Raw genomic sequence first — 25153 nt, forward strand, 5'->3', positions numbered from 1 at the left:
GTCAGAGCCTTCAGCTTTCAGCTAAGTCCAGTGGTTAGGACACGGTGTTCTCACTGCAAGGGGCCCAGGTTCGATCCCCGGTTGGGGAACTAAGATCCTGCAAGCCGTGCAGCACAGCCAAAAAAAAAAAAGAAAAAAAAAGATGGGTGCATTATGTTGAACACAAATTATAGCTCAGTGAAGTTGGCTTTTAATATGTCTTTGTATCCCTTCCAGAATCTAGAGCTGTGTCATACTCATATGTGGAATCAAGCTGTATTTTCAGATTCAACTGTACAGTTGGGTTTTTCGTGTGTTTGCTTGCATGCTTGATTTTTGGTTTTTTTTGTTTGTTTTTTTTTTGCCACAGCCAAGAATGTTCCCAGAACCTCCTCACTTATACATCCAACCACATGCTCCCCACCCAGATTCTTCATAGGCTCCACAAACGACATGGTCAAAACAGAACGGTCAGTTTCCTGGCATTGCACCGAAGCTGGTCCTCCATTCATTTCCCCATCGAAGAAAACCGCCCTAACCCAGCTGCAAAAATCCACATTCCAAGAGACACACTTAATTCCTCTCTATCCCTTATCACAAACGTGGACTTCATCAACAAGTTCAGTACTTCCAAGATACATCTCATCTCAAACCCCATCTCACCCCTTCCATTGCTACGACTGTGGTCTATGAGACTGTAACCTCTCACTGTCATGTGTGTAGTAACCTCCTAATCTTGTCTCTTGATCTTACAGTTGCTCTATTTCAGTCTGTCCTCCAAGGAACATTTAGAATGAGCTTTAATAAAGCAGATTTTGATAATAATTTCCCTTCATTTCAGAAAGCACCCAATGGCTCCATCATAATAAGAACAAAACCCAGAGTCCTTACCATGGCCCATAGGACCTTCTGTTATTGGGCCCCTCCTACCATTCTCACCTCATTTTCTAACACTGTCCTCCCAATACACACTGGCATACAAGCTGTTCCCTAAAACTGCCAAGCTTGCCCATATCTTAGGGCCTTTCGTCTTGCTCTTCCCTCTGCCTCGAGGGCTCAGCTCCTATATCTTCCCACTGCTGACTGTGTACTTCTTGTTATTTGACTATTAAATCTAAGTTACATCTTCAGAAAATCCTTCCTTGCCTTCCCCACCCTAGTCATTCTCTGTCACATTTTCCCATATTATTTTCTTAATGGCTCTCAAATCTTGAGTGTATCAACCCCTGTAGAATGTGAGCTCCATGAGAACCATGACCCTGTCTGTCAGGTGCTCTGATTTATCTCCAGTGCCTATCACAGTGCCTCACATATCACTGGTAACCAATAAATATTTGTTGAATGAATGAGTGAGTGAGTGAATGACGTAGATTTAGCATGCTAAGTTGTGAGGACTCAGGCATAGTCTGGGACATGGGATTTGGGAGGATGGGAGAGTGAGCTCAGGTGTCTCTGAAGCAGCAGTTTTGTTTGAATCCATGAAAACTGTGGTTGGAAAACTGGGTAGAAAGGACATGATAATTGAGGTAGTGCTTCTAGCTGCCTTGGGTATGAAAGTGTAGCATATGTTCTATACTTATTCTCCTTCTTTCTTAATAAAAGAATCCCAAATTTATTTGGGACAGTAATGTTTCCAGTAAAAGACCACATTTACAGCCTCCTTTGCAGCCAAGAATGGTCACATGACCGACTTCTACCTAATGAGGTGATGGCAGAAGTGTTGTATAGTCGTTCCAGGAAGGTAGCTAAAAGGGAGATGAATGTCTCAGACCATGGTGTTTCTCATACCATCTGTTGTGGACTGAACTGTGTCCCACCCAAATTCATATGTTGAAGCTTTAACCCCCAGTACCTCAGAATGTGACTGTGTTTGAAGATAGGGCCTTTAAGGGGTGATTAAATTAAAATGAGGCCATTAGGGTAGACACTAATACAATATTATTGGTTTCTTTATAAGAGGAGTTTAGGACACATAAAGAGATAACCAGGGTGTGTATGCACAGAGGGACAGCCATGTGAAGAAGGAGTAAGAAGGAGGCCATTTGCAAGCCAAGGAGAGAGGCCTCAGAAGAAACTGAACCTGTGGACACCTGGATCTTGGACTTCCAACCTTTAAAACTGTGAGAAATAAATTTCTGTTGTTTAAGCTACTCAGCCTGTGGTGTCTTGTTATGGCAGCCATAGCAACCTAATACACCATCCGATAAGGTTTTCAATTTTGACAGCTCATTAGATCAACTGGGGTGAACCTTAAATATACTGATGACTAGGCTTATCCCTAGAGGCTCTGATTCAGCTGGTTGAATCTGAGCATTAGAGGGGATCCTAATGGATATCCAGAGTTGAAAACCACATGTCTAGGAGAATAGTTTTTTGCACTCCATTGAGCAGGCTGAGAGTGGTGAATCTAGCATCCTTTAGAAGGCATCCCCCGGTATCTCCCTCCTTCCACTGTTTTTCCTCTACCCCATATCCTCCTTCTTTTTCTGCCCTATCCAGATCTCCACAGATGGACCCAGAGATGCCCCCATCTCTTAATCCTGTTCCATATCCAAGTTCAGTCCTAATTTGAGGAACATTTAATAGCTTCAGCCCCACTTCTGCCCTCCCTGTCAAGAAAAGTGAGTCTCGAGGGGCCTCACATTCTCTTACTCTGCCTGTTAGCCAGAGTCAGGGCAGCTCTCTAGAGGTAAATTCTTGCCTCTTAATCCAATTATAAAATGGATGAAAGACATGAACAGAGGGCAAATAGGCTTAGGAAAAGCTATTCAACATCTTTAGCCATCGTGCAAATGCAAATTAAAGGCACAATGAAATTTTAAACCCACCTATTAGAGTGGCTGAAAAAAAGTGACAAAACGAAATGCAGGCAACACTGGATAAACTGAGTCACTCACACATTGCCAAAGGGAATGCAAAGTGGTACAGGCCGTCTGGAAAACAATTTGGCAGGTTTTTCAAAACGAAACATGCGATTACCAAATGATACAGCAGTTGCACTCTGGGCAATTTACCCAGAGAAATGAAAATTTATGTTTACACAAAAACCTTTACATGAAGTTCATCACAGTTTTACTCACAATGGTTAAAAAGTGGAAATAGCCCAGATGTCTTTCATCGGGGGAATGGGTAAGCAAACTGGGGTACATTCACACCGTGGAATCCTATTCAGCAATATAAAGGAACAGATGATAGACACACTTTAGAACTTGGATGGATGTCAGGAGAATTATGCTGAGTGAAAGGAATCCGTTCCTAAATGATTCCATTTCTATGACATTTAGGAAATTATAATAATGTTTGACAGAGTTTAGGGATGTGGGATCAGGAAGAAGGTGGGTGTGGCTATAAGGCTAGCATGAGGGAAATGTGTGGTGATGAAACAGTTTTTGATCTTGTTTGTGGTGATAGTTAGAACACCTACATAGCTGGTAAAAGTGCATGGTATGATATATATAAGTATTATGCACAGGTGTTCTAACACACAAATGAGTGCATGTAAAATGGCAAAATCTGTCTTTAAAACTTTGAACTCAAGGCATACCAGAGAGAGATTTGCTTCCTTCATAAAGATATGTATATTCTCATTAGGAGAAAGAATGAAAAACACCTTTCCACAGTGCCTGCCTTAGCCCTAAGGCTCAGCCAGCCCCTGCTACTGAGTCTTGACTTTTAAAGAGCCCTTGAAGAAGTGTTTAGGGATTCTTCTTTTTGCTTTCTATTACTGGTTTCTAATTTGATTCCATCGTGGCCAGGAAACACACTCTGCAAGATTTCAATTCTTGTTTTTTTATTTATTTAATTAATTACTTTTTTTTATTTTTAATTTTTTTTTTTAATTTTTTTTTTTATTTTTTTTTTGCGGTACGCGGGCCTCTCACTGTTGTGGCCTCTCCCGTTGCGGAGCACAGGCACCGGATGTGAAGGCTCAGCGGCCATGATTCACGGGCCCAGCTGGTCCACAGCATGTGGGATCTTCCTGGACTGGGGCACGAACCCAAGTCCCCTGCATCGGCAGGCAGACTCTCAACCACTGGGCCACCAGGGAAGCCCCTATTTTTATTTTTTTTAATATATTTATTTCTTTATTTATGGCTGCGTTGGGTCTTTGTTGCTGCACACGGGCTTTCTCTACTTGCGGCTAGCGGGGGCTACTCTTCATTGCAGTGCACGGACTTCTCATTGCGGTGGCTTTTCTTTTTGCGGAGCATGGGCTCCAGATGCGCGAGTTTCATTAGTTGTGTCATGCAGGCCCAGTAGTTGTGGTGCACGGGCTTAGTTGCTCCGTGGCATGTGCTCAACACAATAAAGGCCATATACAACAAACCCACCACAAACATCATTCTCAATGGTGAAAAACTGAAAGCATTTCCTCTAAGATCAGGAAGAAGACAAGGATGTCCAGTCTCACCACTATTATTCAACATAGTTTTGGAAGTCCTAGCCAAGGCAATCAGAGAAGAAAAAGAAATAAATGGAACCTAAATTCGAAAAGAAGAAGTAAAACTGTCACTGTCTGCAGATGACATGATACTCTACATAGATAATCGTAAAGATGCCACCAGAAATCTACCAGAGCTAATCAATGAATTTGGTAAAGTAGCAGGATACAAAATTAATGCACAGAAATCTCTTGCATTCCTATACACTAACAACAAAAATCAGAAAGAGAAATTAAGGAAACATTCCCATTTACTGCTGCAACAAAAAGAATAAAATACCTAGGAATAACCTACCTAAGGACGTAAAAGTCCTATACTCAAGAGACTATAAGTCATTGATGAAAGAAATCAAAGACAACAAAAACAGATGGAGAGATGTACCATGTTCTTGGACTGGAAGAATCAACATTGTGAAAATGATTATACAACCGTAAGCAATCTACAGATTCAATGAAATGCCTAACAAATTACCAATGGCATTTTTTACAGAACTAGAACAAAAAGTCTTAAAAATTATATGGAGACAAAAAAGACCCTGAATAGTCAGTGCAATCCTGAGGGAAAAAAACCGGAGCTGGAGGAATCAGACTCCCTGACTTCAGACTATACTACAAATCTACAGTAGTCAAGACAATATGATACTGGCACAAAAACAGAAATATAGATCGATGGAAGAGGATAGAAAGCCCAGAGATAAACCCATACACCTATGGTCAACTAATGTATGCCAAAGGAGGCAAGGATATACAATGGAGAAAAGACAGTCTCTTCAATAAGTTGTGCTGGGAGAACCGGACAGCTACATGTAAAAGAATGAAATTAGAACACTCCCTAACACCATACACAAAAATAAACTCAAAATGGATTAGAGACCTAAATGTAAGACCGAACACTATAAAACTCTTAAAGGAAAACATCAGAGGAACACTCTTTGACATAAATCACAACAAGATCTTTTTTATCCACCTCCTACAGTAATGGAAATAAAAACAAAAATAAACAAATGGGACCTAATGAAACCTAAAAGCTTTTGCACAGCAAAGGAAACTATAAACAAGACAAAAAGACAACCCTCAGAATAGGAGAGAGTATTTGCAAGCGAATCAACAGACAAAGGATCAATCTCCAATATATATAAACAGCATATGCAGCTCAATATTAAAAAAAGGAACAACCCAATTAAGAAATGGGCAGAAGACCTAAATAGACATTTCTCCAAAGAAGACATACAGATGGCCAAGAGGCACATGAAAATCTGCTGAACATCACTAATTATTAGAGAAATGCAAATCAAAACTTCAATGAGGTATCACCTCACACCAGTTAGAATGGGCATCATCAGAAAATCTACAAACAACAAATGCTGGAGACGGTGTGGAGAAAAGGGAACCCTCTTGCACTGCTGGTGCTAATGTAAATTGGTATAGCCACTAGGGAGAACAGTATGGAGGTTCCTTAAAAAACTAAAAATAGAATTACCATATGACCCCGCAATCCCACTACTGGGCATATACCCAGAGAAAACCATAATTCAAAAAGACACACGCACACCAATGCAGCACTATTTACAACAGCCAGGTCATGGAAGCAACGTAAATGCCCATCGACAGATGAATGGATAAAGAAGACGTGGTACACATATACAATGGAATATTACTCAGCCATAAAAAGGAACAAAATTGGGTCATTTGTAGAGACGTACATGGACTTAGAGACTGTCATACAAAGTGAAGTAAGTCAGAAAGTGAAAAACAAATATCATAGATTAACACATATATGCGGAATCTAGAAAAATAATGCAGATGAACTGGTTTGCAAGGCAGAAATAGAGACACTGATGTAGAGAACAAATGTATGGACGCCAAGGGGAGAAAGTGCGGTTGGGCGTTGTGGGTGGTCGTGGGATGAATTGGGAGATCGGGATTGACATGTATACACTGATATGTATAAAATAGATAAGTAATAAGGACCTGCTGAAAATAAATAAATTTTTAAAAATATATTGCCGTTCCCCTTTTGAATATGGATAATGAAATCTTGGAAGAGTTGATGTGCCTGGCCAAGGTCATGCAACTTGTGGTACCACTAAGTGGTAGAGCCATAAAACCAGGGATCCAGTCTTAAGTTATTTGATGTCATTACCCCATCTACTGACAGATGACATTGTACTGCAAAAATTAAAATGGCCATGGCTGGTCTAATTCTTTATCTACAATAAGAGTATAAGAAAAAATGTTGGTCTTCCCTGGTGGCGCAAGGGTTAAGAATCTGCCTGCCAATGCAGGGGACACATGTTCAAGCCCTGGTCTGAGAATATCCCAAAGCCACGGAGCAACTAAACCCATGTGACACAACTACTGAGCCTGTGCTCTAGAGCGCGTGAGCCACAATTACTGAGCCCGTGTGCCACAGCTACTGAAGCCTGCACACCTAGTGCCCATGCTCCGCAACAAGAGAAGCCACTGCAATGATAAACCTGTGCACCGCAATGCAGAGTAGCCCCCACTTGCTGCAACTAGAGAGAGTCCACGCGCAGCACCAAAGACCCAACACAGCCAAAAATAAATTAAAACAAAAAGAAAAAGTGTTGAAGAAAGGAAACAGGAAAAACAAAAGTAAACAAAAGCAAAATAAAAACAAAAAAGAAAACAAATAAACAAACGAAAAACCCAGAAAAGCTATGATCAAATGCTAAGTGTCATGAAGAAAAGTAAGCCTTGTCTGATAAGTTGACAGAGATGTGAGTTTAGTAAGGAAGGTGTTATAGGGCTATCTGGGGCAGGCTGCTACAGGAAAACACATAATTGTAGGAGAACATGTTTGGTGAGTTAGGGTTAGAGGCACAGAAAAGAGACTAGTGTGGCTGGAGAAAAATTCATTCAACAAATATTCAAGTATCCACTGAACCAGGCATTACTATAGGCACTTAGGATATGTTAATGAACAAACCAACAAAGATTCCTGCCCTCCTGGAATTTATATTTTTCCATCAAGGGAGATGGCCAATTTACAAAATTGCATATGGATAAAGTGTATTGTATTCCAAAAGGTGGTAAACAATTGGGATCAGAAAAGGAAGCAGACAGGGAAGAAGTGGAAGCAAGAGTCCAGGGAGAGGGTTGGAAACAAATACTATTAGCTATCCTTGCAATTGATAGTAGAGTTATTAGTGGGTGGCAGTTTTCTCCATTACGTTGCTTTTGTCAAATATCAATGTAAATGCTATGCTGGCTTTACTGCACAGAGACAAGAATACATTTTTCCTATGTTTTGGTGGGGGACTCGACTGCTTGTTTAATATAGTGGAGCCCCAGGGACACTAAAGTCTGATGGCTTTTTGTCATCATTGGCCACTCGTGTTTTTTTCTTTTTCTTTTCTTTTTTTTTTTTTTTTGCGGTATGCAGGCCTCTCAGTGGTGTGGCCTCTCCCGCTGCGGAGCACAGGCTCGGGATGCGCAGGCTCAGCGGCCATGGCTCACACGCCCAGCCGCTCCACGGCACGTGGGATCTTCCCGGACCAGGGCATGAACCCGTGTCCCCTGCATTGGCTGTGGACTCTCAACCACTGCGCCACAAGGGAAGCCCGCCACTCGTTTTTAAGTTCACACCCTCTGTTGTGTAGACTATCAATTTGGACGTCAGTTCTCTAGGTTTGAGACCCGGCCTGGCAGTAACCCTGGCCAGGCGGTGCCCAGGTGACAAGGAGAGACACTGTGCCAAGGAGATGTAGGAGAGTGGCGCTGGCGCCTGAGAACAACCCTCTCCTGCATAAGGCTCTCTCCCCTCGGCCCTCTGGGTGGGGTCGGGAATCTGGCCCCTCCTCCCAGTACAGAGTAGATTGAGTGATAGAGGGTCACGTGACCTGAGCTGCACCAATCAAAGTCCTCTTCCGGTGAGCTTAACGTTGAGAGGGACCCGTTAAGACGCCCAGTTCCGGAAACACTGAGGCTTCTCCGCTCCGAGCTCTGGAGAGGGAGGAACCTGCTCCTACTGCTGGGGTCTTGGACAGCTCAAGTTTTTTCCAACTCTTGTTCCAATCAGGTAAATTACAACAGCATTCTTTCTATAAATTACGCCTCTATTGACCTAAATTAAATTACCCAGGATCAAGGTTTGGGGGTTAATAAGACAGGCAATCGAACGGATTGCTGGGTCCACTGTCCTGTCCATGCTCCATGCGTTCCTCTTTCCTCAGCTGTGATTCGCTTCAGTTGTGTGGCTAATCATTTCCTGCTCTCTGTTTAAAATCCCTCGATCAGCCTTCTGCTTCTTACAAAAAAGTTGAGGCTTCCCTGGTGGCGCAGTGGTTGAGAGTCCGCCTGCCGATGCAGGGCACAGGGGTTCGTGTCCCGGTCAGGGAAGATCCCACATGCCATGGAGCGGCTGGGCCCGTGAGCCATGGCCACTGAGCCGGCACGTCCGGAGCCTGTACTCTGTGACTGGAGAGGCCACAACAGTGAGAGGCCCGCGTACCGGGAAAAAAAAAATTGTATTTCTCCTTTGCACCTCAGTTTTGTTTGCGGTTTGTTTTGATATCCCAGACTTTAAATTGTAAGTATTGAAATGTATGTCTCTCTCTCCCCCCTCCCCCACCTCTCTGTCTCTCTCTGGTCTCTCTCTCTCTCTCTCTCTCTCTCCCTCTCTCTCTCTCTCTCTCTCTCTCTCTATATATATATATATATGGTATTTCATTTCTTTTATACTTAAAATGGTTACCTTCTGAAGAGCAGATAAATACTAATCTACATCTTGGAGATGACTGCACTTTTATTTATTTTAATGGGCTCTCTAAAGCAGTTTGAAATAGTTTTTTAATGGATGATGCGGCATGAGCATTTATCCATCCTCCTAACTGTATTTCAATTAGTTAAACTCTTATTAAACAATGTCGTTTATACAATAACCATTCCTTTAACCAGTGATTTTTTTAATTCTTTATTTTAAAATAATTTTAGGCTCACAGAAACTTTGCAAGTAGTATAGAAAGCCTTCACCCAGATTTCCCTAATGTTAACATCTTATACAGCCAAAGAAAAACTATCAAAATTAGGAAATTAACATTGATGCAGTACTATTAACTAATCTACATACTTTATTTGAATTTCACCATTTGTCCCAGTAATCTCATTTTTCTATTCCAGCATCCCATTCTGGATACCACATTGCATTTGGCCATCATTTCTCCTTAGTCTCCTCCAGGCTGACAGTTCCTTAAGCTTTCTGGGTGTTTCCCAATCTTGACGCTTTTGAAGATACTGGTCAGGTATTTTATAGAATGTGTGTCAACTTGGGTTTGTCTGATGTGTTCTTGTGATTTGATTGAACTTATACATTTTTGGCAACAGTACCTGTTTTATTCTCTTCCCCTTCATCTCATTGGTGATGGAGGAATTTCCACCCTTGTGTTATGGGGGTGGCTGAACACACGACACCTGACACTGGACAGATACTACCCAGAGCAGCTTATTAGTAACGTTTACTCACAGCCTGGGGAGGAGGACACCACTGGCCAGGTAGAGCCCCACAGGAGTCATTCTCTGGAAGAGAGTGAACAAGCAGGGGCTGTGGGGGGCAGTCTGTAGTAGCAAGAGGACGAGGTGACCCTTGGTTCACATGGGAGGATGTGATTGGCTTGTTTGAATGCTTCTGTGAGCTGGTAGGGAACTGAAACCTGATAGTCAGGGGCGAGCAGGCACTGTGGCTAGTTCCCATGATAAGGCTGGTTCTTTGGCTAGGGGACCTTCTTCCCGGCAGCACAAAAGGGGAATGGGAACTTGTGGTTAGTCCATTTGAGACCCTCTGGGTTTCCCCCAAATGTCAAGGCATACGTGTCACTGTGCCTTAATTTTCGGTCTTATACCACGGCGCTGCAAAAGCAATTCTGTTCCTTGCTCCAAGCATCATGTGAGGGGGTACATGATGTCCATATGTTGTATTAATGATGATATTCATTTGCAACACTTGATTAAGGTAGGGACAACTGTGTTGCTCCATTGTAATAGTACTGTTTTCCTATTTGTAAGTAATAAATATCGTGTAGGAAATACTTTCAGACTATGAAAATATCCTATTTCTTCTCAGACTGTTATTCACGACTTTTAAAATCCATCTGTTGATCTTGCCTACAACAATTATGACTTAATGGTGACTTTCTATTTCCTTATTCTTACTACATTGGTTCATTGGAATTCTGAGGAGCTGTCTTTTCTCCCCCATTTATTTATTTATAAATTTTCAAGTTGTTTATAAAACTTGTTTTATTTCAAATTATTGAATCAAATAGCTAATCAAATTATTTGTCAGTATTGAATCATGAATAACTATGTTATATTGTGACTTATAATCAAATTAAATCATTATTTAGTTTCTTGAATTGTTCCAGCTTTGGTGACTGCAAGCTCCTTTTGGTGGGGTCTGTGTTCTTTCAGCATGACCTGATCCTTTTTTGTGTACTTCCTTGCTGGCATTGTAAGGTATTCCTGTTCATCTTGTGTTTTTGTCCCCACCACGGCCCTGAAATCAAAACACTTCTGCAAAGAGCCATGTTTCCTTTTCTTGGAAAATGACATTTGGAAACCAATATCTCAGTGTGTGTTCATTGCTATTGCGGTTTCATTGCTGCTAAGTCCTCCCTCTCCGTCCACAAATGAAGGAAATATATTGTATGTATATACTCATGCTTACAGATACTTCTCAATTTCTCTAGCTATATGTATAGATATTGAAAGCCAGGAGCTCATACTGATACTTCTTATTTTAATCCATTGTAGCCTTGTTTGTAACTTCTTTGTCTCACCTGGCTCTCCTTATCTTCAATATTTACTTACTTGTTCATTCCTGATATATACATGAAGTACTTGCAGAAAGGCTACCCAATACGCCTATTAGAAACAGATTTGATAACTTGTGTTTGTGTACAGTTCTTTATGTCTTAGGCCTCAGAGGATGCAGTCAAAGAACTACTATTTCCCTAAGTTGCTTAGCTTAGCTATTTTCTTTCTCACCTCTTCAGCTGTGGTTAAGACATTCATTTGTAATATAGTTAGGTTAATTTGTTGGTGTTTGTATTTGACTTTGCCTCCTCCCCACATCTTAGTTAATTTTAATTTTTTATTTAATTCTGGGGTATGTGAAATATTACTGTGATTCAAAGAGTCAGGGCTGCACAGAAACATCTATTAGACAAGTGTCACTCTTTCCTCATGCCTTCTAAGCCCCTCCCATTCGCCACTTATTTCCCACACTCCCCCTGTAGATAACCAATCTCGTTAGCTTCTGGTTTAATCTTTCCTGTATTTACTCTGCACAAATGAACTGATACATATATGTGTTCTTATATTCCCTTGTTTATTAAATGAAGGACGGCATTTTATAATGCTCCTTTGCACTTTTCCTTTTTCAGTTAACAGCATCCCATAAAAAAACTCTTTATGCCATAGAGGGCTTCATTGTTTTTTTGTTTTTGTTTCTCTTTTTATACAGCTGCATTGGACTCCGCTGACATATGTAGGGGCATTTAACTGGTTTTCAACACTCTGCAACTACAAACAATGCTGCAGTGAATAACCTTAGGCATAAGTATTTTTGTGTTGGCGGAAATGGATCTTCAAGTTTTATTCCCAGCAGTAGTATTGTTGGGCCAAAAGTTAAGTGCATGTGTATTTCTGTTAGGTATTTCCAAATTTCTCTCCAGAAGGGTTGTACTGGTTTTCACTCCCACTAGATACTGTGACTGTTTCCCCACAGACTCACTAACAGAACATGTTGCCCTACTTTTGTGACCTTTGTTGATGTGGTAGGTGAGAAATGATATCTCGGCATTGTCTTAGTATGCACTTGTCTAATTATGAGAAAGTGTGACTATATTTTGAGGACTGTTTTATATATTTTTTGTGAATTATCTGTTCATATCTTTTCCCATTTTTCTGTAGAAATATTAGCCTTTTGTCCTTCAATACTTCAGAGTTCTGTATATACTTGGACTATTATTCATTTGTCCGTGAGGCATGTGCAAATACTTTATCTCAGTTTGTCAATTGCCTTTTGACTTAGTTATGATGTGTTTGCTGTACATTAAAAAAATCCTTCGTAGTCACATAGATCATTGTTTTCTTTCATTGCCTCTGGAAATTTGAGTCACAGTTAGAAAGCCTTTCCCTACGCTGAGGTTAAAGCAGAGTCCTGCCATATTTTCTTAAAGATTTTGTTATGGTTTCATTTGTTTAGATTCCTAACCCGTTTACAGTTTATTTCTGTGTATGGTGTGTGGTATGGATCTACATTGATTCTTTTCCCAGATGTCTCATTTGTTCCAGCATCATTTATTGAACGTCCATCTTTGCCTCAATGCTTTTAAATGCCCTTTCATCATATACTGAAATTTCCATATATTATTCTCGTTTTTCTGGGTTTTCTTTTTTTTTTTTTTTTTACAAATTTTGGAACTATAATGCTTTTATTACCAGAATGTACGAAACACTGATCCTTTTATAATTCTGCAATACTGCCTCAGATTCCCAGTTTCAAAACAACTCATCTTTTAAATTTCCATAACATCTGTTTAGAACAAATGATTTTGCTGCTGTTCACAGTAGAAGACAGTCTTTAGCTTTGATGGTTCAGACCTAATTAAACAGAAATGGCTAACTTTGGGCCTAAGATAAATGTGGTATAGAGAGAAGAGCACAGAACCCTACCAATACACATAAACCATACTCCATTCAAATAGTCCTGGGACCTCACTGAACGGACTTTCAAATAAGTAATTAAGCCTCCAATTAAACAACATTTTAAAATGTACTATCTGATAAACTCAAAATACAAAAAATGCAGTATCACCAATTATGTGCATTTTCTAGGATTCATTTTAAAGTTCAGGCTAATGTTTAACAACAGTATTTCAATTAAATTATGGCATTTGAAAAAGGTTATACTTCTGGGGAAAGAGCACATAAACATGATTTTTGGGAGAAGATATGTTTGGAAAACAACAGTAATGAATAATTAATATTGCTTTAACATTTCTAAAATCATATAAAAATGATCATCTTTGATTGCCATTTCAGTAAGTTTCGATACAGGATATGTTACTGTCCACTTACTAGTAACCAAAACACACATAGAACAGACTTGTAACAAATATTCAGAATCAATTCTTTTCATGAGATAAACATTTCTGAGACTTTAAGATTCATGTTTGAACATACAGTACTGCAATGTTGGCTACATAAAATAAAATAAATAGAAAATCTTTTTCAGAGGAAGCTCATTAATCAGAGGCTGTATTGCATTTAAGGATTTAACACTGGCTATATACAGAAGGGAAAGCATTTCACTTAGAAATACTTCACATTACTGGAACTCTCTTTTTAATATGGCAACATATAGCAGCTTACCATATTCTGATACTTAAAAATCAACAGGAATAGTGCTACTCTTTCATCCTTTGGTTCCCAGTGACAAATAATGCAGTAATAACACCTCCAGTTTTCAGTTCCTCTTGAGTGACATTAACAGAGAGAAACCCGATGCTTTAGCTGAAATTTGGCAGCCCAAGAAGTGCACCAACTGCTCCAAACTATCCCTCATGCTCTAGAAACAATGCTTTCAGTTGACCTTTTGACCAATAATCCAGTGCATATGCCAAAAGTTTCATCGAGAGAGTATTGACACGTAAAAACTTTCCAACAAAGACAACTCTGTTTATTTTCTCATTAACAGCACACATTCGTGCCACAGAACCAATGTTATTGGTGATAGTAACTAATGTAGCTCTTGCTAGATCTTCTTTACTAACAGATTCTCGCTTCTCCTTATAAATCATATTCCCAAAACTAGATGCTACAGCCCAACCAGGCAGACCAAATCTTTCATAATCTCCTCCGTAAATATCACGGACCAGCTTGTCAGCTTGGGTGCTGTCACCTTTGGATGCCATTTCAAGAGCCTCTTCAAAACTTTCACAGCCAGTCAATAAACTACATAAACCAAGAAAGGTACCCCCTCCAAGGCTTGTCCCAGTTACTCGTTTATAGTTGTCTTTGGAATGGACTGCTAAAATACTGACTCCCGAACCAATGTTTACTACCAGAAGTGGATAGGGATCATCCAGGTTGAAAGGCATCTTTTGGCATCTCTCAGGTTCTGAGGCATTAGCAAAATAATAGCACTCTGCTTGTCCATTGAAACTGACAGAATCTATATACAGCAAGCCCTTTACAAGGCAGTCAAGTTCATCCATTTGTGCAGGTGGAGGTTTCCAATTGTGCGAAAATCTTTTTCAAACTTGTAAGCACCACCTCCTGTAGCACATAGCACCGTGTGTAATGTTGAGAAGTTTTTATCTCTTCCCATTTGGATAAAAGTAGGCAGGTCCTGGGTTGGAAATCTGATAAAGTGCAAGTTCCCTCTCTGGCCAAAAACCGTTAAATCTTTCAGTTCAAGGTGTACATCCCGAATACCAGTGGATCCATAGGCTACGTTAGAAGTCAGATATTTCCGGATACTTTTTAAGCTCTCAACTTCTTCTTGTTCTTCCTCTGCTGTGATATCGATAGGTTCAAAATATGAGAGCTTTACCAGAGTTCCCCCGATGTCCATGCCAAACCATGGGAAAGCTCACATCCAGCCTGTTAGATACGTCTATGTCTGTTCTCTTAGGGGTATCTGCTCTTAAAGGAAGAGTAACTGGAGATGCTATATTGCAGACCATGAACGTCTTGGTTACCTTAATATCCAGACTAGAACATTATAGGTCCCTTCTTTTGCATAGAGATCCTTTCAACTCAGCAGAGTTCTGGAATTCATTTCCTCTCTCTGGTCTTGACAAAAACTTCACATACCTTACTGCTTGGGTTAGCAAAGTAGACACCCAAACCTACACTTAAAAAATCACGTCAGTTGAGGTACAGAGGAACACCACTGCTTAGATTTTTACTATTATTTAAGTAGCGTGAAAAACACAAGTAAAGGTAATGCAAACATTGCCACTGTTTGGGTTAGGGTTTCTTGGCATCCTTGATCTTCATGGCGTCGGCCTGAGGAGCGAGAGGCAGCCTCGGGTACGGCGCGCAGAGGGTTGCGGCGGAGACCTTTCTGGGTTTTCTATTCTGTTTCACTGGACTATTTGTCTACTCATGTACCAGTACCACAGTGTTATAATTACCGAGGCTTTATAGCATGCTTTAATGTCTGGTATCATTACTCCCCATTTACAGGTTTTCTTTTTCACTTATATCCTGGCTATTCTTGCATGATTTTTAAAAAATATATTAATTTTATTATCCATTGATCTAACTCCATAGAAACATTTGCTGGTATTTTTGAGATTATATTAAATTTATACATTAGTTTAGGGAGAACTGACATCTTCTTAATGTTGTGTTATTCTATCCAAGAACATTGACCAATGTCTTTGTACTTATTCAAGTTTCCTTCTATGTCGTTCAGGAGTGTCTAAAAATTGTCCTTGCATAGCTGCTCTTATTAAGTTTATTTCTATGCATTTAAGCTTTGTTTTTGCTATTGTATATGGAATTTTCTCTACTAAAGTGTCCTCCAGCTGTGTGTGTGTGCGCACACAAAGACCATTGACTTTTGTATGTAACTCTATATCCTACTACCTTGATGATTTCTCTTATTGTTTTACTCAATCTGTCATTGTTTCTATAGGGCTTTTCAGGTGTACGGTAATATCTGCACACAGAGGTGGCTTTACTTCTTGTTATTCATTCTCAGAAATCTAATTGATTTCTCTAGTCAACTGACTAATGCTTGTAGTTGAAGACTGAACAGGAATGATATAATGGGCATACTTTTCTTATTCCTGAGCTTATTGGAAAACCTCTGGTAGTCCCCCACTAAATAAAATACTTGCATGAGGAATTAATTATATATCTTTTATCATGTTAAGAATGCGTCCCTCTTTCCCACTTCTTGAGGTTTTTCTTTTCTTAACATGAATGGGTGTTGAAGTTTCCCAAAGATTTGTTTGGCATCTGTGGTTTTAATCATATGATATTTGTCCTTAATTATATGACGATGGTGAATGATATCAATGGAGTTCCTAATATAGAGCCAGCCTTGTATTAATGGAATAAATTGCACTTGATCACAGTATATTAGTTTCTAAATGTATTGTTGGATGTTTGCTAATATTCTATTTAGTATTTTGGTATCTACCTTTTACCTGTTAGCATCCTACTGGCTTCATATAAGAAGTTAGGGAAGTTTCCTTCCTTTCTAATGTTCTTACATAACTCATAGAGCTTTGGTACTATTTGATCTTTGATGGTTTACTAGGATTCTCCTGTAAAACCATCTGAGCAAGGTGCTTCTTGGGGGTATTGCTGTAATAACTTTATTTCTTCTATGAAAATTGCCTAATTTAAGCTTTCTAACACTAGAATCAGAATTTTGGTAATTTGTATTTATCTAGGAAGTTACCTATTTCATATAGATTTTCAAGTTTATTTGCATGGAGGTTGGCAAAGTAATCTCCTCTTTTTTCTGTTTCAATGATTATTTCTCCTTTGTCTATTATTTTGTGTATGTGTGATCTCTCCCTTTCTTCCTTCATCAAGCCAGCTAGGGGTTTGTCCATTTTGAAAAACAAGATTTCATTTTTCTATTTTGTATCTCATTCATTTCTGCTTTTATGTTTTGCTTTCTTTAATTGTTCTTTTTTACCTAGTTGCTTTTGTTTTTTCATTTTTTGAGGCCATACTTTAATTAATCTTCATTCTTCCATTTTTACTCATAAAAGTGCCTACTGTGTGAATTTGCCTCAGATCACTGCTCTAAATGTATCCCTTAGATGCCAATATGTAGTTTTTCAGTCAATCTTTTAAAAAATTTCTTTACAACTTCAGTTTGCATCTCTTCTTATATTCAACAGTTTTTAAGAGAAGCTTTAAAAATTTTTTTCAGGTGGAAAGGCCTTTCTGTTTTCAATTTTTGTTACTAACTTTTATAGCATTGGGGTTAGAGAGGATTGTTTGTACTATTTCTACTTTATAGAAATTAATTATCTAATCTCTGTGAGATAATTATGATCCATTTTTGACAAGAATATATTCCCTATATAACATTATTGATTAGCTTTCTCTTTTTTTATATGACTTGATCAGCCTTAGACTGAGTTTGGTGTATTAAATCTCCTAGTGTTACTGTTTCCTGTTATTATTATTATTTTATCTACGTCTCCTTGCATTTTCGCTTTATAAAGGTGTTTGTTTGTTATTGGTTCATAAATATTCCTAAGGGTTATATCTTCATTGTGAGTTTTGGCTTTTATCATTAAGACATGTTTTTGGTCACGTTTAATGCTTTCTTAAAATCATCCTGAACCACCTGTTTTCTTAACTTTACTCTCTGGCCTATGCATTTTTTCCTCCAGTATCATTTAACACTCACCTACTGCATTATGATAAAAAGTTTGTTGTATTTTCTTCTACTTCTATCCCTTCTCTCATTTTTAGTTGCACAGTTTCTGTGTTTTTTTTTTCACAGCATAAAACTTTTGTACATTAGCCTTCTCCCCTTTCCCCCACCTTCATTTTACTATTGTATGTAAAATACTCACCATTGGGTATTTTGGTGAAGTTTTCCTTCTCATCGCAGTGGGATCACAATCCCAGTTCCTCTTTTAGATTACTTGGCAAACATTCTGTAAAGAGAAGTATAGGAAATATTGTAAGTTCCTGGGTCACAGTGTCACTGTCTCTCTACTCAACTTTGCTACTGTACTGCAAAAGCATTCATAGTCAATACATAAATGATTGATCATGGCTTTGATCCAATAAAACTTCATTTACAAAATCAAGCAGTGTGCTGAATTTGGTTCAGTGGGCCAGTTTGCAGACCCCTGCTCTAGTAGCTTCCTTAGGAAGGGCTGAGGGGTGCAGAATTTCCTAAGTTTCTGCAAGTTCAAAAGCTTTTTCTGTAGGCTGTGATATTTAAAGGACACCCAAGTTGGTTATGAAATCTATGCTTCAGCCTTTCTTTTTATTCAATCTCTGTCTTTTGATTTTTTTAAATATTCTGTTTAAGGTGGGTTTCATATCCTCCAATGCTTGCTTGAGTATAATTAATTTTGTTTGGAGTGTTGACTTCCACTCTTTTTCTCCTTCATGGTTGTTTAATATGTATGCACTTTTGTTCCCTCATCTATTTTTTTTTTTACAAAGCTTTGTATGGAATTCCCTTCATTCTGTTCATCTGTATGATACTGGTTTCTTCGACAAGATTCCTAGTTTAATAATGTGAAATTTTGTTAATATAGCAAAGACCAGACCCTTTTTTATTTTGTTTGTTTGTTTTGGTGATGAAGGGAGAAGTCCTGAGTGCTCTGATTTTGCGGTTCTCTTATGTCTTGCAAGATCCTTAATTTTCCCCTTTTGTTTATTTTCTCCATCATTACCCAAGCGCCAACGGATGCTTCTCCCTAACTCTTTGCCTTTCTTCTTCCCTAAGAGTTATATCTTTCAAAGACTGCACTTTAAATCATCCCTGTCCCTTCATAAGCTCCGATTTTGGAGTGCCTTCCCTGTAGTCCAGGCTCTCATATTCTAGGACACATTTTTGGTATTTTTAGATTTATTCTGGGCTTAGTCCTTCTGCTGTAGTTTTAGATCAGCTTTCAGCCCTTTTCCATCTTTCCTCTCTCTTGGCAGCTTTTCTTGGTCTGTCTTTTTGTTTTCCACAAAGCCTAGTAATGGGAGTGTGACAAATCTTATGCCAGGATTCATGATTTTTCTTTTTTTACTCACAATACTTTTGAATTTTTGGCCTTCTCCATTTTAAAATACTGATGAGGGTGTGGCTTTTGTGTAGATGTACATTTTCCTTCTTATTGGTTTGTATCCTTTTGGGAGAAAATAATATTTTTAACATCTTTATTAGAGTATAATTGCTTTACAATGGTTTGTCAGTTTCTGCCTTATAACGAAGTGAATCAGCTATACATACACATATGTCCCCATATCTCTTGCCTCTTTCATCTCCCTCCCTCCCACCCTCCCTATCCCACCCCTCTAGGTGGTCACAAAGTGCCGAGCTGATCTCTTTGTACTATAGGGCTGCTTCTAACTAGCGATCTATTTTACGTTTGGTAGTGTATATATGTCCCTGACCTTCACTTTATCCCAGCTCGCCCTTCCCCCTCCCCGTATCCTCAAGTCCAGCCTCTAGTAGGTCTGCATCTTTATTCCCGTCTTACCCCGAGGTTCTCTGACCATTTTCTTTTTTTTTCCTTTTTCTATTTTATTTTATTTTTTTTTTGGTGGCTTAAAATGGCAGAAATTTATTCTTTCATAGCTCTGGAAGCCAAGTCTGAAATCAATATCACTGAGCTGAAATCAATGTGTTGGCAGGGCTGTTTTCCTTCTGGAGGCTCCAGGAGAGAATCCATTCTTGCTTCTTCCAGCTTCTTGTGGCTGCCAGCATCCTTTGGCGTGTGGTCACATCAAAACAACCTCTGCCTGTGTGGTCACATTGACATTTCCTTTTCTGTGTGTGTCAAATCTGGTTTTGCCCCTATATTTTAATTTATTTTATTTATTTTAATTTATTTTAACATTTTTATTGGAGTATAATTGCTTTACAATGGTGTGTTAGTTTCTGCTTTATAACAAAGTGAATCAGTTATACATATACATATGTTCCCATATCTTTACCCTCTTGCATCTCCCTCCCTCCCAGCCTCCCTATCCCTCCCCTCTAGGTGGTCACAGACCACCTAGCTGATCTCCCTGTGCTACGCGGCTGCTTCCCACTAGCTACCTATTTTACATTTGGTAGAGTATATATGTCCATGCCATTCTCTCACTTTGTAACAGTTTACCATTCCCCCTCCCTATATCCTAAACTCCATGCTCTCGTAGGTCTGTGTCTTTATTCCCGTCTTACCCCTAGGTACTTCATGACCTTTTCTCAGGGTATGCCCAGTAGTGGGATTGCTGGGTCGTATGGTAGTTCTATTTTTAGTTTTTTAAGGAATCTCCATACTGTTCTCCATAGTGGCTGTATCATTTCTCATTCCCACCAATAGTGCAGAGTTTTCCCTTTCCTCCTCACCCTCTCCAGCATTTATGGTTTCTAGATTTTTTGATGATGGCCATTCTAACTGGTGTGAGATGATATCACATTTTAGTTTTGATTTGCATTTCTCTAATGATTAATGACGTTGAGCATTCTTTCATGTGTTTGTTGGCAATCTGTATATCTTCTCTGGAGAAACGTCTATTTAGGTCTTCTGCCCATTTATGCATTGGATTGGGTTTTTTTTTGTTATTGAGCTGCATGAGCTGCTTGTAAATTTTGGAGATTAATCCTTTGTCAGTTGCTTCATTTGCAAATATTTTCTCCCATTCTGAGGGTTCTCTTTTCATCTTGTTTTTGGTTTCCTTTGCTGTGCAAAAGCTTTTAAGTTTCATTAGGTCCCACTTGTTTATTTTTGTTTTTATTTCCATTTCTCTAGGAGGTGGGTCAAAAAGGATCTTGCTGTGATGTATGTCATAGAGTGTTCTGCCTGTTTTCTCCCAACGGTTTTATAGTTTCTGGCCTTACATTTAAGTCTTTAATCCCTTTTGAGTTTATTTTTGTGTATGGTGTTAGGGAGTGTTCTAATTTCATACTTTTACATGTACCTGTCCAGTTTTCCCAGCACCACATATTGAAGAGACTATCCTTTCTACATTGTACATTCCTGCCTCCTTTATCAAAGATACTGTGACCATATGTGCGTGGGTTTATCTCTTGGCTTTCGGTCCTGTTCCATTGATCTATATTTTTGTTTTCATGCCAGTACCATACTGTCTTGATTACTGTAGCTTTGTAGTATAGTCTGAAGTCAGGGAGCCTGATTCCTCCAGCTCCAATTTTCGTTCTCAAGCTTGCTTTGGCTATTCGGTGTCATTTGTGTTCCCATACAAATTGTGAAGTTTTTTGTTCTAGTTCTGTGAAAAATACCAGTGGTAGTTTGATAGGGATTGCATTGAATCTGTAGATTGCTTTGGGTAGTAGAGTCATTTTCACAATGTTGATTCTTCCAATCCAAGAACATGGTATATCTCTCCATCTATTTCTATCATCTTTAATTTCTTTCATCAGTGTCTTATAATTTTCTGCATACAAGTCTTTTGTCTCCTTAGGTAGGTTTGTTCCTAGATATTTTATTCTTTTTGTGGCAGTGGTAAATAGGAGTGTTTCATTAATTTCTCTTTCAGATTTTTCATCATTAGTGTATAGGATTGCCAAAGATTTCTGTGCATTCATTTTGTATCCTGATACTTTACCAAATTCATTGATTAGCTCTAGTAGTTTTCTGGTAGCATCTTTAGGATTCTCTATGTATAGTAAAATGTCATCTACCAACAGTGACAGCTTTACTTCTTCTTTTCCAATTTGGATTCCTTTTATTTCTTTTTCTTCTCTGATTGCTATGGCTAAAACTTCCAAAGCTATGTTGAATAATAGTGGTGTGAGTGGGCAACCTTGTCTTGTTCCTGATCTTAGTGGAAATGCTTTCAGTTTTTCACCATTGAGGACGATGTTGGCTGTGGATCTGTCATATATGGCCTTCGTTATGTTGAGGAAAGTTCCTTCTATGCCTACTTTCTGGAGGGTTTTTTTCATAAATAGGTGTTGAATTTTCTTGAAACATTTCTCTGCATCTATTGAGATGATCATATGGCTTTTCTCCTTCAGTTTTTTAATATGGTGTATCACGTTGACTAATTTGCATATATTGAAGAATCCTTGCATTCCTGGGATATACCCCACTTGGTCATAATGTATGATCCTTTTAATGTGCTGTTGGATTCTGTTTGCTAGGATTTTGTTAAGGATTTTTCATCTATGTTCATCAGTGATATTGGCCTGTAGTTTTCTTTCTTTGTGACATCTTTGTCTGGTTTTAGTATCAGAGTGATGGTGGCCTCATAGAATGAGTGTGGGAGTGTTCCTCCTGCTGCTATATTTTGGAAGAGTTTGAGACAGATAGGTGTAAGCTCTTCTCTAAATGTTTGATATAATTTGCCTGGGAATCCATCTGGTCCTGGGTTTTTGTTTGTTGGAAGATTTTTAATCACAGTTTCAATTTCAGTGCTTGTGATTGTTTGTTCATATTTTCTATTTCTTCCTGGTTCAGTCTCGGAACGTTGTGCATTTCTAAGAATTTGTCCATTTCTTCCAGGTTGTCCATTTTATTGGCATAGAGTTGCTTGTAGTAATCTCTGATGATCCTTTGTATTTCTGCAGTGTCAGTTGTTACTTCTCCTTTTTCATTTCTAATTCTATTGATTTGAGTCTTCTCCCATTTTTTCTTGATGGGTCTGGCTAATTGTTTATCAATTTTATTTATCTTCTCAAAGAACCAGCTTTTAGTTTTGTTTTTCTTTGCTATCGTTTCCTTCATTTCTTTTTCATTTATTTCTGATCTGATTTTTATGATTTATTTCCTTCTGCTAATTGTGGGGTTTTTTTTTGTTCTTCTTTTTCTATTGTTTATGTGTAAGGTTAGGTTGTTTATTTGAGATGTTTCTTGTTTCTTGAGGTAGGATTGTATTGCTATAAGCTTCCCTCCTAAAACTGCTTATGCTGCATCCCATAGGTTTGGGTCGTCGTGTCTCCATTGTCATTTGTTTCTAGGTAATTTTTGATATCCTCTTTGATTTCTTCAGTGATCTCTTGGTTATTTAGTAGTGTATTGTTTAGCCTCCATGTGTTTGTATTTCTTACACATATTTTTCTGTAATTGCTATCTAGTCTCACAGCATTGTGGTCAGAAAAGATACTTGATACGATTTTAAATTTCTTAAATTTACCAAGGCTTGATTTGTGACCCAAGATATGATCTATCCTGGAGAATTTTCCTTGAGCACTTGAGAAGAATGTGTATTCTGTTCTTTTTGGATGGGATGTCCTATAAATATCAATTAAGTCCATCTTGTTTAATATATCATTTAAAGCTTGTTTTTCTTTATTTATTTTCATTTTGGATGATCTGTCTATTGGTGAAAGTGGGGTGTTAAATTCCCCTACTATGATTGGGTTACTGTTGATTTCCCCTTTTATGGCTGTTAGTATTTGACTTATGTAGTGAGGTGCTCCTATGTTGGGTGCGTAAATATTTACAATTGTTGTATCTTCTTCTTGGATAGATCCCTTGATCATTATGTGGTGTCCTTCTTTGTCTCTTGTAATAGTCTCTTTTAAAGTCTATTTTATCTGATATGAGAATTGCTACTCCAGCTTTCTTTTTATTTACATTTGCATGGAGTATCTTTTTCCATCCTCTCACTTTCAGTCTGTATGTGTCCCTAGGTCTGAAGAGGGTCTCTTGTAGACAGCATATATATGGGTCTTGTTTTTACATCCATTCAGCCAATCTATGTCTTTTGGTTGGAGCATTTAATCCATTTACATTTAAGGTAATTATCGATATGTATGTTCCTGTTACCACTTTGTTAATTGTTTTGGGTTTTTTTTTATTGTAGGTCTTTTCCCTCTCTTGTGTTTCTTGCCCAGAGAAGTTCCTTTAGCATTTGTTGTAAAGCTGGTTTGGTGGTGCTGAATTCTCTTAGCTTTTGCTTGTCTGTAAAGCTTTTAATTTCTCCTTCACATCTGGATGAGATCCTTGTTGGGTAGAGTAATCTTGGTTGTAGGTTTTTTCTTTCATCCCTTTAAATATGTCCTGCCAGTCCCTTCTGTCTTTCAGAGTTTCTGTTGAAAGATCAGCTGTTTATCTTATGGGGATTCCCTTATGTGTTACTTGTCGTTTTTCCCTTGCTGCTTTTAATATTTTTTCTTTGTGTTTAATTTTTAATAGTTTGATTAATATGTGTCTTGGTGTGTTTCTCCTTGGATTTATCCTCTATGGGACTCTCTGTGCTTCCTGGACTTGATTAACTATTTCCTCGCATCCTTCTCTGGAGCTCCTTTAAGCAGCGCTCTTAATCCCCTCTCCTGGTGCACCAAGAAACAGAGAGGCAAGAAAAAGTCTCTTGTCTCTTTGGCAGCTCCAGACTTTTTCCTGGAGTCCCTCTCTGCTAGCCGTGGCACACTAGGCCCCTTCAGGCTGTGTTCATGTAGCCAACCCCAGTCTTTTCCCTGGTATCTGACCTCTGAAGCCCGAGCCTCAGGTCCCAGGCTCTGCCCACCTCGGCGGGTGAGCAGACAAGCCTCTCAGGCTGGTGAGTGCCGGTCAGCACCGATCCCCTGTGTGGGAATCTCTCCACTTTGCCCTCCACACTCCTGTTGCTGCGCTCTCCTCTGTGGCTCCACAGCTTCCCCCCTCCGCCACCTGCAGTCTCCGCCCATGAAGGGGCTTCCTAGTGTGTGGAAACCTTTCCTTCTTCACAGGTCCCTCCCACTGCTGCAGGTCCCATCCCTATCCTTTTGTCTCTGTTTTTTATTTTTTCTTTTACCCTACCCAGGTCCTTGGGGAGTTTCTTGCCTTTTGGGAGGTCTGAGGACTTCTGGCAGCATTCAGTACGTGTTCTGTAGGAGTTGTTCCACATGTAGATGTATTTCTGATGTATTTGTGGGCAGGAAGGTGATCTCCACTTCTTACTCTTCTGCCATCTGGAAGCTCCTCAGGAGGAAATAATTTGAGGAAGGCAGCTAGGTGGTCAGCATTGTCTTCTGCTAACTTACCTCTGATTTCTAAGGGCATTTTATCTCATGGAAGTGTGTGTCTGTGTGTGTGTGTGTGGGTGTGCATGCGTGCATGC

At 39.1% G+C, this 25153-nt stretch overlaps 1 pseudogene; it reads right to left on the minus strand.

Moving 5' to 3' along the window:
* Positions 1-12856: 12856 nt before the first annotated feature.
* LOC132594502 (pantothenate kinase 3 pseudogene) lies at positions 12857-15092 on the minus strand (annotated as a pseudogene).
* Between the last annotated feature and the right edge of the window lie 10061 nt (positions 15093-25153).

The sequence above is a fragment of the Globicephala melas genome, chromosome X, assembly GCF_963455315.2.
Source record: "Globicephala melas chromosome X, mGloMel1.2, whole genome shotgun sequence".
Taxonomy (NCBI): domain Eukaryota; kingdom Metazoa; phylum Chordata; class Mammalia; order Artiodactyla; family Delphinidae; genus Globicephala; species Globicephala melas.